Below are 13,809 nucleotides of genomic sequence, written 5' to 3' on the forward strand. Positions count from 1 at the left end.
TGGGGCGCACCTGGCACGAGGGCGGCCCGCAGCCGGGACCGGGAGGAGCCGCAGCCGCCGCCGCCGCCGCCGCTGCGCAGGTCGGTCCGCGCTGGCGGGCGGTGCGAGGCGGGGGCGGGCTGCGAGGCGGAAGGGTCGTGCCTCAGCGGGGAGGGCGAGAGGGGAGTCCCCAGCAGGCTGAGGTGGGGGAGCGTGGGGCCGCGTTGTGCCCAGCGTCGAGCAGCAGGCTGGTCCGCCGGGCTGCCGCGGGGCCTCGGCTGTGCCCGAGGAGGGGATCTTCAGGACTGCAATGCCCGCCGCTGCTCCTTCTTAACACACCTTGCCCTTCTCGTGGGAGTTAAGGACGCTCTCGAGAAGACTTTTAAATAGACGCGGCTCCTGTAAGTTAAATATTTATTCTCGCAGCGAGCGAGGCTCTGAAACTTGAGTTCAGCCAGCAGTTCAGTAAACAAACCGGCGAGTAGGCACGGTACAGGCGATTCGGGAGCTCTGCCGCCAGCGGTGACGTCCAGTCGCAGCCGAGTTCTCTTAAGTAAAACCGAGATGTTCCCCCCTCAGCCTGTAACTGAGAATTGATCCGGGAAAGAGGTCTGTGGGGGGCAATACCGTAGTTAGAAGGATGTTCAGAAATGAACAGCTGGAAAGTGCAAGTGGCTTTTATGGGCTGTTTTACCAGTACAGAGATAAGGGAGGTAAGAGTATGAAGAGATGTCAAGCGATCTCCAGTTTCATCAGTCAGCACTCATCTTGCTGCTGTGATAAAAAATGCCTCCCCCTTAACATTTACAAGCAGGATAAGGGATCACACCCCTTCGTGTGTTATCATCTGTCCAGTTTTGCATGGGGCAGAACAAGATGTTAAGTATTAATTTGGTAGGTCACTAACCGCGGGTTTATGTGTGTAGGTGAAGTGCAACGTGTGCTTTTGAAGATTTGCATGTACAACGTGTTGTATTTCCATAGTCATAAAGGTCATCTGTAATTTCAGATTCTAATTGCAGAGGTTTGGTGGGAGGGGGAACGGTGAGGGCACTTTCCTCTGTGTGTTTGGGTTTGTGGTTTGGTTGGTTAGTTGTTTGGTGTTTTTAAACAGGAAATATTCCCAACAGGAACAGGTACATGGAGGACTTCATTCTGAAATTTGTATTTCAGGAGTAGATGGGAGAGCAAAGCAGGCTTTCTAGGTTTATTGATTTACTTTGCTTGTGTTCCTGACTTGACTTGGCTCTGCTGTGTGAACTTGGCTAAAGCAAATAAATTATTATGCTTCCTTGTATTTTTCTAATGGAGAAATGCTCGGAGTGGAACTTGGTATACCAGGAGAGTGAAAGGACAAACTGGAACAAACCTAAGCAAACATGGATTGTTTTTAAATGGTATGGATTTACTCTCCGTTTGCTGGTAGTTTCAGTTGGAAATGATTATGAGGGCCTCTTAAACCTAAAGGAAACCCAGTGTAAGTTAGAGCAGAGGGAAAATAAAAAACGTTAGGTTATCTTTGGGAAAAGTATAAGAGCAGAGGGAAAATAAAAAACGTTAGGTTATCTTTGGGAAAAGTATAGCTTGGTGCCAGAATAGGAGGGGGGGAAATGTAAAAATAAAATAAAATAAAAAAAGTATTTGTAACATATAAAATAATTTCAAGTCACCAGTAAGAAAACTGAAACTGAGGAATATAGCTCAAGACACTGTTGATGTTTTTATCTATTGTGGACATACATGATGTACCTGTTTTGAACTAAGGTTAGCATCGCTTTTGAGAACTTAAATGCTTTATTTACCTAAGCCAGGTAATAATTAAGGCTCTTGGAAAAACATATAGCAGTTTATCTGTCATACATCTGGGACTGCCCTATGGAAAGTGCCATATTAAAGGGAGGAGACAGAAACTGATTAATCTGTGTGGCTGAAGCATGGTAGGAATTGGGCTGGGAACATTGTTCCCTGATTCTGTGTTCCTTTGCTGCCTTGATCTCCTGTCCCAGGAAGCTGAGGAATTAGAGGAATGGTGGCAGAGGGCACCGCTGCTACTATCTTGATTTCACCCTGAAATCCCATCATATGAGTACTGTGCCAGAAGCAGGGAGGACAGGAAGGAAGTAGGGAAGCAGTAAGTAGAGATGGGATAACAAGCATTATCCTCCCTGCACTCTTACTGTATCTGATTTCACTTCATCTTTGTTAACGTGGTACCAGCAGTGTGAAAAAATGATCTGGGGCTTGGCGGGGAGTGTAAAGAAAGAGGCAGTATATCGGCATAGAATAAAGAAATGCTTTCTGGGTTCTTGAATCAATTTCCTCTGTCGTGCTTCTGTTACACCGAGTCTGTCTGCTACTTAAGACTGTGCAGGCTCTAAGACAGCACAGTGTGACTTATAGTGGTAGAGTGTGTTTGAATGGAGGATGGGAAGAGAACAGATTGAAAAGAGTAGTGAAGACCTTAAGAATAACATTCCCTGAATATTTTCATATGGTCAGCAAACAAGGGGAGATAGTAGAGGAAGAATGTGCTATGCATGCAAAACATGGGAAAATGAAAAAGAACTGAAGATAGTGACTCACCTTCCCCCCCCCCCCCCTTGTTTCCTGTTTGCTTGTTTCCAGTCTCTGTCTCTTCAAAACAAACACCCACAGAAACCTATAAAGCACTTGTACCTAAGACACTACTTTCACTTATATTATACTACTCGGAGACAGACCAGAAACTCTGTTCATTTTCCCCACAGCTAGGGACTCGTTTGAGCCTTTCAGCTCAAACAAATGAGGGCCTTGACCAGGTAAGATTAGCAAAGGGCTATGCTCATACAGGTAATGCAGAGCCTTGGTGGGGCTTTGCTAGTTAGCAAAATACCCATCTTCCCTCCTTTCCCAGAAAAGGTATTTACAGGAATAAGATGAAATAATCTTCTTGCTTTAGATGGCCATAATATGATTCAGAGGATTTAGTGTTTGTCAAAGCAGAGAAATGAGGCAGAAGAAATCTGTTTGTGGTAATGATCACCCAGTATAGATGCAAATGTGTTATCAGGCAATGTACTGTACCAGGCAAGGCTTTCCTGCATTTTCCAGAAATACCTAATAGTGTAGAAATAGTAATGAACAGAGTATGTCATTGTTTAGGGCAGTAGGTGAGAACCTTCAGAAGTCACTTTTCTCTTAGTGAAGTTGCATAGTTCAAATCTCTGGAGGTGTTTATCATCTTAGTTGGAATTGAATTTGGCAATTTGTTGGTGCAGAGAACAAAGAAGTTAAGTTACAAAGATAATTTCTTTCTGAAAGAAACATATAAAGTAAAGCCTAATGGCACTGTTGCCAGTCTATGTCAGTCTATGGATTTTATGTTTATGTTGTGCATCTGCCAAGTTACAGTGTAGTGGTTTAAAGGGCTGTAAGCATGATCTAGATTTTAAACTCTTAATCTGATAACCTGTAAAGCAAGATTGTTATGAATATTATGTAGCTTGCTAGTATTTCTGGAAGACCTGTAACCCAAAGCTGCTGAGGGGAAAGAGCTGTATATTTTTGTAGTGATCAAAGGGGAAAAATTGCTATTTTCACATGTATAAGACAGAACATTTTTTGTCTGCCAGATGATCCACAAACCGAGGGGGACCTATGTGTATTTATCTGTTTAGCTAAATTTTCCAGGTAAAACCTGAAGTAACTGAAGATAAAAGTTGAGAATTGAATACAGGGACAAATAGAGTGATTTGTGATTTAGAGGGGGGGGGAAAGATAAGAAACCTGATGGTGACTAGATAGTATGTTGCAGACAACATACCTGGAATGGTAGTGGATGGATCTGACTTCCAAAAATTGCAGTGACAGAGCATGAACTGCTGATTGTGCGAGTCTTCTGTGTATCACCCAAAAATGCTAAGCTGATGAGGGTTTCCTGAAGCAGATCTGAATTTGGAGAAAACAGATCAGCAACCCTGGTTCTTCTTCAGCAAATCTTGAATTAGGCTGAGGGGTTGAAATAAGTCTGAATGCTCAAAGTCAAGACATGCTGGATGAAAGAAAAAGACAGGTCCAAAGCCTGGCTCTGTTACAAGTACTGCTTATCAAATGCTGACTGAATCTTGTTTTCATGAGAGTAACTCTGTAATGTGTATGAATATTCATAGAGAAAGTTTCACTTGTTTGCTATGTCTTCATACTCTAAGGATCAACAGATAGTATGCCAGTTAATTACTGAAGATAAACCTAAGATGCTGACTTCTAATTGGGTTTCAAGCACTGACAGTATGGGAACGGCTGTTTTACTTTATTCTCTTCTGAAAACAAGTCTCGTTGGTCAGAGATGACTTATCAAGGGGGTGTCTTGTTTCTGTCTGTACTGCTCATACAGAAAAGTCATTTTCTTTCAAATTTGCACCATTTTCAATACAGGTGGTTTGTTGTTTTCTTTTTTGTTTCCCTTCAGAAATTTTAGTTTGATGGGAAAAATATTTGCCAAACATGTCTTGAGTAGAGTGAATCATATTTTTATTCCACTACAGTACAATGCAGATGGTAGCATCTGCTTTAATAACACAACATCAGAACTTCTTATCATAATGACATTTCCAAAAGGTTTATGAGTGTGTTTCTGTAATGGTGATAAGCTAATGCATATAATTCAGTTGCCTCCTAAACAGAAGGATTTTAATGTTTCACTCCAGAGAAAAAAAAAAAAATTCTCTAGCAGAGACCTTGGGGAGGTAAATCCAGTATTTTAAACAAAACCAGCATGAGCCATCCTGAGAAGCAAAGTTTTTGGATGTCACCTGGATGGTATTTGCAGGGTGGACTGTTAGGCAGGGGGTGTATTAAGATCTTTTTGCATGAGAATTTTTCATCTTTTACTTAAAATGTTCTATCATTCTGTGGTTCATAATGATTTGCCTGTTAAATCACCTTTGACCTATACATTCAGTGCCTTGGTGACTTCCAGACAATGTTAACCTATATATTAATAAAGAACAAGCTGTTAGGAATTGAAGTAGATGATCCAAAGAGATGCCTTCCAAACTCAGCTATTCTGCAGTTAATTCATTCTGTGATAACACTCCCGTATGCTGCATAAAACTGTTCTTACTAGGTTTAAGCGCAAGTCTTCACAATGCACTTAACATCAGCTCTTACCTGAATTATTGTGTTGATTCCCTTCGCTTCTTTAATGCAGAAAACTTTTTTTTCAAGTTTTTATACCTACCATAAGATAGGAAGTTGTGCTTTGTAACTTGTCTATATACTTTGCAGTACAAGTGAGAAATCATGTAAGAATGAGTTTTCTTCCAGTGGCTTTACCATTATTCCCTAAACAGTTTCACTGGCAGATTTATGGTCACCCAGCAGACCAGGAGAAAAAAATGGTAAAACAGGTCACTGGATGTTGGTATTTGTTCAGGCGATCCATTAAAAGCTGCAGAAACTGTCAGACTGTAGGAAGTGTGGTAGTAGCTTCAACCCAGATATCAGGCATGGACCCCGGCTACCCTTAATTGTGCATTAAATGGGCTCACTACTAAAAAAAAACACCCTAAAATAAAACAAAACCACCACCCCCAAACAAACAAAAAAACCCCTCCTCTAGCTGAACTTAAAGTATGTTAATGTAAATGCTATGTAAGCTTATATACATATAGAAGTAAAGCATTTGTTTTAAGCACTTTTGTAACACTTGTAATTATTTCTTCAAGAAGGGAAGAAGAACAAATCTTAAAATTCAGAACCTACTTATATGGACTAGAATTACATACTGGTTGTAAACTGTCAGCAAAAGCAGGATATATTATTTTCTTAAACAATGTGTTCATTGCATCTGAAAAAACATCAGAACGAGTCAAGTGAGTATTTCTTGTTTTGAAAGTAGTCTTCTGTAGTGAAAAGTATATATACAAAGTATTTTAGTATTAGTATAGACTACATTAAACCTGAAAATCTCATTCATAAATATTATAAATAATTTGTTAAATAAATATTTCTTGAATTAAAATGTTTCCCAAGATAAGCTGAATGTATCCAAAGTAGTAATGTTACCTGTAACTGAAAAGAGCAGTTTATGCCCTGATCTGGCAAACTTCGTATGTACAAAAGGAAAATCGTATTAGAATCTTTCATTACTAGAAAAGGAGAGCTGTTACAACAGGCTCTTGTGCAAGATCTGTTCTGGCCTGCTTTGTAGAACATACTGTAGTGTTGTGAAAAATAGTTAATAGTCCACAATATTTACTCATACTTTGTCCAGTGCACGCAGCATTGCATAATAGTTGTAGATTGGGCTGAGGACTAGAAAACTGTTGCAAGAATTGTGGTCTAAATCTGTTTTGCTTTGATTTTATTCTCCATTTTAATTAGGAATTTTATTAGCATTTCAGTTTTGTGAGTAGATTGTGAATCCCAGGTGGTTCTCATGTCACATAAACTGCAAAAGGGTGGATTCTAGAAGACTGCATTTAGGTGTTTTTTTTTTTTTTTTGTTTTATTTTTTTAACATGGGGAGATGAGTTTGTGTTCAGAGGTTTGATACACAGGGAGCTCATGCTCTAGAATGAATGTAGTTTGGATGCAGCAGTCATTTACAGGTTTTTATTAATCAAAGCTTCTGATTATCCAGGGACTAATTGTGAAGAACGGGACCAGCAGCTGCTCACTTCCTTTGGAAACTGAAATTTGGGCACTTAGAAACAGAGGTTCCAAATTAGTTGAGACTGATAAAACTGCCATGCTAGGCAGCTTGCCTAGTTTGCCAGGCAGTATGTCTGTAAATACCATTTTACAGTGAATTTATTTTATTTTGCTCTTCATAACTAATGAAGTAAATAGTACTGTTTATGTCATAGAGCAAAACTACGCCTTATCAATAATGACTAATAGAGAAGAAGTAATTTCCACATGATAGAGCAGTATTTCAGTGTTTGCTAACAAGACCATGTTTTTCAATTAGGAAAAGACTGGAAGTGGGTTTGTTTTTTTTTTTTTTCTTCAGAATTAATGAAACTGTCTTGAATATTTCCACTTGGAGTTTTTGAAAGCCAATGAAACACAGGGGACAAAATCTCTCTTATATATCAAATTTTACTTACAAACTTAGTATTAAAGTATAATGATGTCACTATCACTGACATGGGAGCAGACTTTGATCAATTTTTCTGGCAGTGAACTCTGATTTCCTTTTCTTTCCTGAACTAGAAGAAACAATTTCATCCAATGCACCATCATTTGAACAGTTCTGTCTTTTTTTTATCATTTTCTTAATTTCGATTTTATGGACTGTCACATCGCCCCACATGAAGGAAACTTCTGAGCTTTTTTTCATACAGACAAATCAGCTGGTTGCTGTTAGGGATTAAAGGACTTTGCAAGTCATTAGCCTGAAATAATTCAATTTTATGTTTTGTTTTGTTTATGTTTTTTTTTAATAAACAGGTCTGATAAAGGAGTTGTTATCAAACAGTGAAATACATAGTTAAGCTATTACTTCAGGAAACTCCATAGGTTTATTCATGATTTGACCAAATAAGAGTAGAACGGTTCCAAAAAGCTGCTCCGAGTCTTAACATGAAATCCTCTGAATATAGGATGTGCAAAAGCCTGACCCTCACTATTCACTCAGGTGTCGTTTCTGTATGGAACTGTTACTGTGTACTTTAGGACTTCTGCCCTTGCTGTAATGACACTCGGGCCCTTTAAAGTAGTAAAAGAATTGTGTTTCATTTGTCTCTGATGTCAGTACAAAGGCGGCTAATCCATTTATTTCAGAGCCAGTAAAATTTGACTAACTTTATAACAATGTAGTGCTTCAGGTACTGTTATACTCTGGCATTTGAAAGAGTTCTTCTTTGAACTGGAAGTAACACATAGTAGCACAAGTTTTAGGCCACAATTTTATTTATTGACATACCTTGGGTCGTTGTTCATATTCAAGTTGTTAATGTTCATGACAATGTCTTTTATTTCTTTTCATGCCCTAAAAGTATTGGGCATTTACTATGAAAAGAGAACAAAAGCAATCCTTTCTACATACTCCAGATGTAAATATGTATGTAAAAACTACAAGAATACTGAGTTCTAGTTCTAGGTGTAGTTTTTGCATGTAGTTTGTGTTGAGAAAGACATTTCTTCATTTTTAAAACTTCCAAAAGCTGTCTGAATTCGGTGTCCTACCAAGCCTGTAATCCAGAATGACTAAAGTGGAATATGCTAGCTTTGGAGTCTCATACATGCCTCATTACTGAGCAGTTAAGTCTGTTTCTGGAAATGATGTATACTTTTTAAGTTTTGCAAGTTCAAATGGGCATTCTAATGCATGTCACTGTGGCTTTGCATTTTGTCTCTTTCTTAGTCGTATCATATATATTTTAGAAGACATTTAAATGGATTTGACACAGAAACTTGTTCATTTTATGTTTGTCTAGAACAGAGAATAAATGCTTTTAAATGGTTGTCTAGCATGGCATGATGGACTTTGTGGTTGCTAAGAACTTGAGAAGGCCCACCATAGTGCTATATTTAACAGTTGACTTCCAGGATCTCTCTCACATCCTGTGACATCGGATGTATCTGTTCTACAGAAGCAGCATACTGAGCATTTAAGAACTCTTTTTCTAGGCCTATAAAAAGTTTGCAACAAATAAGGAAAACTCAATATATACAGTGACCTGAAACTTACTTGTTTCAGTTGTGGTGATAGAGTGGAAACAGTATGAGTGCGCAGATGAATGTGAAATAGAAAACCTGAGAATGTGAGTGGATTTTCAGCGTGGAGATTCTGTTAAGATCCTTTGCTAGGTAAACATGTTTTTCTGTGAGCAAATACAGCTCCTCCATTGAACAGGTCACTGAGGACGCCTATGTATCTAGTCACACATTCAGTATGGGCTACTTTGCATTGCCTTTAAAGTCAGCTTTTGGTTTCAGTGGGTGCTTGATGTGTCTTCGGTCATCTTGGTATTTGTTTTTCTTCTCGGATTCAGATGGGAGATACGACAAGTTTCTCTCACCTGTATAAATCTTACTATTAAATGTTGTTTTTGGATGCCAAGTTACTGTTGTGTCTGTCTTGCAATATTGCCTCTCTGCAGATGCTTTTCCTCATCACTGTAAGATCATGTTAATGGTTCAAGTATGTAAAGTAAATATGATAGGAGACTTTTATTATTCCCAGATTTATTAATCAGTTATGGCATGATGTTTGATAGAGATACTTTCTTCCTGGCCATTTCTGAGAGGAGCAAGATGTCCCATATTCTGAATGGAGGAACAAAATCAACAAAATATGTCATTTTAGATCAGGATTTAACTTGCCATGGAAAATTTTTGTCTCTTGGCTATACCTATTCTTTAGGCAGAGAAAGAGAAAAAAGTGGAAGATGACTTTTTCTGAAGGTAGTTTCATTAATATACAAGCAATCTGTAGAAGAATGATTTGTTTATAAGCATAAACGTTAAATAGACACGGCTGTTAAAATTTATATTTTCATTGATGTGATGAGTAATGTTGGGATATGGTGCTTTTTGTAGTGATCCATTTGTTGTTCCTAGTTTAATGCTTTTAGTGCAAGCAGATTCACTTCTGTTAAATTTGCTGTTTCTAACAGAAGTATATTTTTCCTTTTGTTGTTTCCCACAGACACATTCCTCAAAATAGCTAGCTAGTGAAGCTCAAATTTATATAGAAGTACTTGATACCATCAGTTCCTGTTAGTGAGAATTCAGCATGTTTGTGTTCACAGTTGTAGGGTATGTCATATTCAACCAGCCTTGTGGTGTTTCCAGGTATTTATAAATTGCTGAACAAAGTGCTTCAAAAAAAGGAAAAATGTGAATACAGAATTAAATTTTACAAAGTCAAAAAGGCTGTCTTTTTAGTATTCCTTTTAAGTCTTATGTCTAGAGCTGATGTTAGACTTTGCAAAAGTCTTCATATCACATTAATAAAGTTGGGGCAAATTCAGGACAGAGCTTTACAACCTGAGTAACCCAGGTATAGGTGCTTTTGTAATGAGAAGTATCTCTCTTAGTTGTTTGTTTTGGATTCTTTCTCTGCGTAGTTTAATCCAGATTTCATCTTTTTGCTGCAGAAATTTTGTGGATTAAAATTGTGTGTTTTGATTACATGAGGTTAGTTTTCTGGCTTGTTGACGCAGCATGTTGTTCTGGGGTTCTGTTGCAGGAAAACACATCTCTGGTATCTCAGTGTCCACTGGCGCCAGTTCCTCTACCAGTCCTCACCTACTTTTTTTGATTTTTGTGTCTATCCACTTTAAGTAATGTTTAATGCTCTCCTTCTTATTCTCTGAAGCAACTTACTTCTGTAAAGATCCATTGCTTTACTCTGTGTGGAAACATTCACATATTCACGTAACATCGTCATGTATTTCTTTTGTGGCATTTTTCTAAAGGTCAGAAGTACTCTGCAGCTTGAACACTGCATGTAGCTTTGCTCATCGTATCTCAACAGTGGTTCAATGAAACAAGGAAAAGTATATAGAGAAGTAGCAAGTGTGTTAAAAAGTGTGGATTGGGTTTACTCTGTGGAGAGACTTGCAGGATAACTCTTTCAGTTAAGCAGAGATAGTGTAAGGGAGAAAGGGGAATAGGACTGGAAAGAGTCTGTAAGATAGTGGCATGAAAAAGTGATCAGTGGTTAACCACTGGGGTTTTTGCTTGTTTTTTTTTCTGAAATGGCTGAACATTCCCTGACAAATTTTATAAAATGGATTTGAAAAGAAGTTAGATGAATCTACAGAGGGTAGGTCTTTCAAAATCTATGAATCATGACGGTTCGTCTCCAGGCTGTGTTTCATGAAGCGTCATGCTTGCTCATTATTGGCAGAAAGACAGAGCAAGAGACTGATCACTATGCACCTGTGTTGCACTGAACATCTTTAGAGATGGAGCACTGGGCTGACACTCTTTTAATCTGAACAAGCTTGACTGTTCTTATGGTGCTGTAAGAGTTCAAAAAATACACAGCTGTTTTCTGCCTCCGAGTCATATGAATTTGATGGATACCTGTCTTGGTTACACTACAGGCAATAATAAATAGAAGGTAAGGCACTAGGACCAAGGACTGTATGGGTTCTAAAAACTAAGCTTGTTTGCTTGAGGAGCATTTGCTCTTCGTTGGCAAAGTAGCTGATTTTTACAACACTCCTTTGCATACATCAAGGAATTGAAGAAAATGGACACTGTGAGCAGATGTGAAAATTTGGCCTCCTTATCTTTCTTTGAGAGATCAGATCTTCTAGTCCTGTGTTAGCATGGGCCACCTTCAATGAAACTTCTGTATTACTCTCATAAATTCATGCAAAAATCTCTGTTTCACAGTGATCATATACTTCTGTATCCCTAGTGGGATTTGTACTACTTCAGTTAATAAAGGAAGTTATTTGCAGTGCTTGTTCTGCTAAGTTGATTCCGTAACAGCTTGATGGGTAAGCAGGATGATTTCCATTTAGAAAACTTGATGAAATGCCATAAGACAAACAAAAATTTGACACTAGAATTTTCCATAACAGTCTGGCCTGATCGTGTAGGTTGTCCTGGCCAGGCTGAAGAAGCCTTTGTTTCAGAGAGATTTGGAAAAGCCTAAGAACTGTTTATGAACAGTAAGAACTGTTATTCCTAATTCTCAAGTTTAAAATAATGCTTTTTCCAGCAGCAGTTTGTCTAAATAATTAGTATGTTTATAGAGGATAACTTTGCATACTTTTATTAATCATATATACCTAATCTCCCTCAATTTCTGTCATGGTCTTGTCCTCTGTTTTACTCTAAGGAAAGGGTTCATTCAGGCATGAATCTGTGTTTACTTTTATTACCGTCTTTCACCTTTCAATTTACTAGAGCATGAATTTACTTTCACAGGATCATTCATCACATCACTTGTCCACTTAAGTTTTTCAGCTCTTGCATTGTTTTATTGGGGTTTTGGTTTGGGGTTTTTTTTGAGGGGTGGGTGGGTGCAGTTTCCCAGGCATTGGGTCTGCAGTCTAAGTAACTTAGGAGATGTAGTTGAACCCAGGACAACATTTCAATAATAAAGAGTTTTTCCCACTTGATAAAATAATACATAATGAATGCAATTTTGGTTTTGAGATTTGTAAATTTAGGAGCTACAACATTTTCTTTTGTACTGTGTATAACAGAGAGGAAACTTGAAACATCTGATAACAATTTAAATTTAACAATTTAATCTGATAATAATTTCATAATTTTTAAATTATGAAGTGGTTTTTTTAAGCTTTTATGAGCAATGTTTAAAACAACAGTGAAGGAATGAATGGCTTTCTACAGTTGATAGAACTGCTACAGAGCGGAGCTGAAGAAACCTCACTTTGCACATGCCATGCTGTCAACATCAACTTTTATATGTAAGGAAGATATTTTGTACAAACATAGAATCATAGAATCATAGAATAGTTAGGGTTGGAAAGGACCTTAAGATCATCAAGTTCCAACCCCCCTGCCATGGGCAGGAACACCGTATCACCCAGGGCCTCGTCCAACCTGGCTTTGAACACTGCCAGGGATGGAGCATTCACAACCTCCTTGTGCAACCTATTCCAGTGCCTCACCACCCTAACAGGAAAGAATTTCCTCCTTATATCCAATCTAAGCTTCCCCTGTTTAAGCTTTAACCCATTACCTCTTGTCCTATCACTACAGTCCCTAATGAAGAGTCCCTCCCCAGCATCCCTATATGCCCCCTTCAGATACCGGAAGGCTGCTATGAGGTCTCCATGCAGCCTTCTCTTCTCCAGGCTGAACAGCCTCAACTCTCTCAGCCTATCTTCATATGGGAGGTGCTCAAGTCCCCTCATCATCCTCGTGGCCCTGCTCTGGACTTGTTCCAACAGTTCCATGTCCCTTTTATGTTGAGGACACCAGAACTGCACACAGTACACCTCCTTCAACCTGCTGGTCACATTCCTTTTGATGCAGCCCAGGATACGGTTGGCTTTTGAGGCTGCAAGCACACACTGAAGCTGGCTCATGTTCATTTTCTCATTGACCAGCACCCCCAAGTCCTTCTCCGCAGGGCTGCTCTGAATCTCTTCTCTGCCCAACCTGTAGCTGTGCCTGGGATTGCTCTGACCCAGGTGTAGGACCTTGCACTTGGCATGGTTAAACTTCATGAGGTTGGCATCAGCCCACCTCACAAGCGTGTCAAGGTCCCTCTGGATGGCATTCCTTCCCTCCAGTGTATCAACCGAGCCACACAGCTTGGTGTCATCAGCAAACTTTCTGAGGGCGCACTCAATCCCACTGTCCATGTCAGCGACAAAGATGTTGAACAAGACTGGTCCCAACACTGATCCCTGAGGGACACCACTTGTAACTGGTCTCCAGCTGGACATTGAGCTATTGAGCACAACTCTTTGTGTCTGACCATCCAGACAGTTCTTTATCCATCAAATTGATGTCTCTCCAATTTAGAGACAAGGATGTTGTGTGGGACAGTGTTGAACGCTTTACACAAATCCAGGTAGATGCCATCAACTGCTTTACCTCTGTCCATCAGTTCCGTAGCCCCATCATAGAAGGCCACCAAATTGGTCAGGCAGGATTTCCCCTTAGTGAAGCCATGCTGGCTGTCACCAAGCACTTTGTTGTTTTTCATGTGCCTTAGCATGCCTTCCAGGAGAATCTGCTCCAGGATTTTGCCAGGCACAGAGGTGAGACTGACTGGTCTGTAATTCCCTGTGTCATCCATTTTCCCCTTCTTGAAAATGGGGGTTATATTTCCCTTTTTCCAGTTGTTGGGAACTTCACCTGACTGCCATAATTTTTCAAATATGATGGCCAGTGGCTTAGCAA

At 39.4% G+C, this 13,809-nt stretch overlaps 1 protein-coding gene across 2 annotated transcripts in view; it reads left to right on the plus strand.

The window, feature by feature from the left end:
* Window positions 1-236: 236 nt before the first annotated feature.
* The window catches only part of PPFIBP2 (PPFIA binding protein 2), a 107,773-nt gene continuing 94,200 nt past the window's right edge, over window positions 237-13,809 (plus strand). For both annotated transcript variants that reach the window (XM_061347284.1, XM_061347293.1), the window contains exon 1: window positions 237-380. The gene's annotated coding sequence lies outside the window, so the exon portion shown is untranslated. The remainder of the gene's footprint in view (window positions 381-13,809) is intronic.

The sequence above is a fragment of the Neopsephotus bourkii genome, unplaced genomic scaffold, assembly GCF_033783945.1.
Source record: "Neopsephotus bourkii isolate Nb327-2 ecotype Australia unplaced genomic scaffold, CSIRO-AGI_Nbou_v1 NB_42, whole genome shotgun sequence".
Taxonomy (NCBI): domain Eukaryota; kingdom Metazoa; phylum Chordata; class Aves; order Psittaciformes; family Psittacidae; genus Neopsephotus; species Neopsephotus bourkii.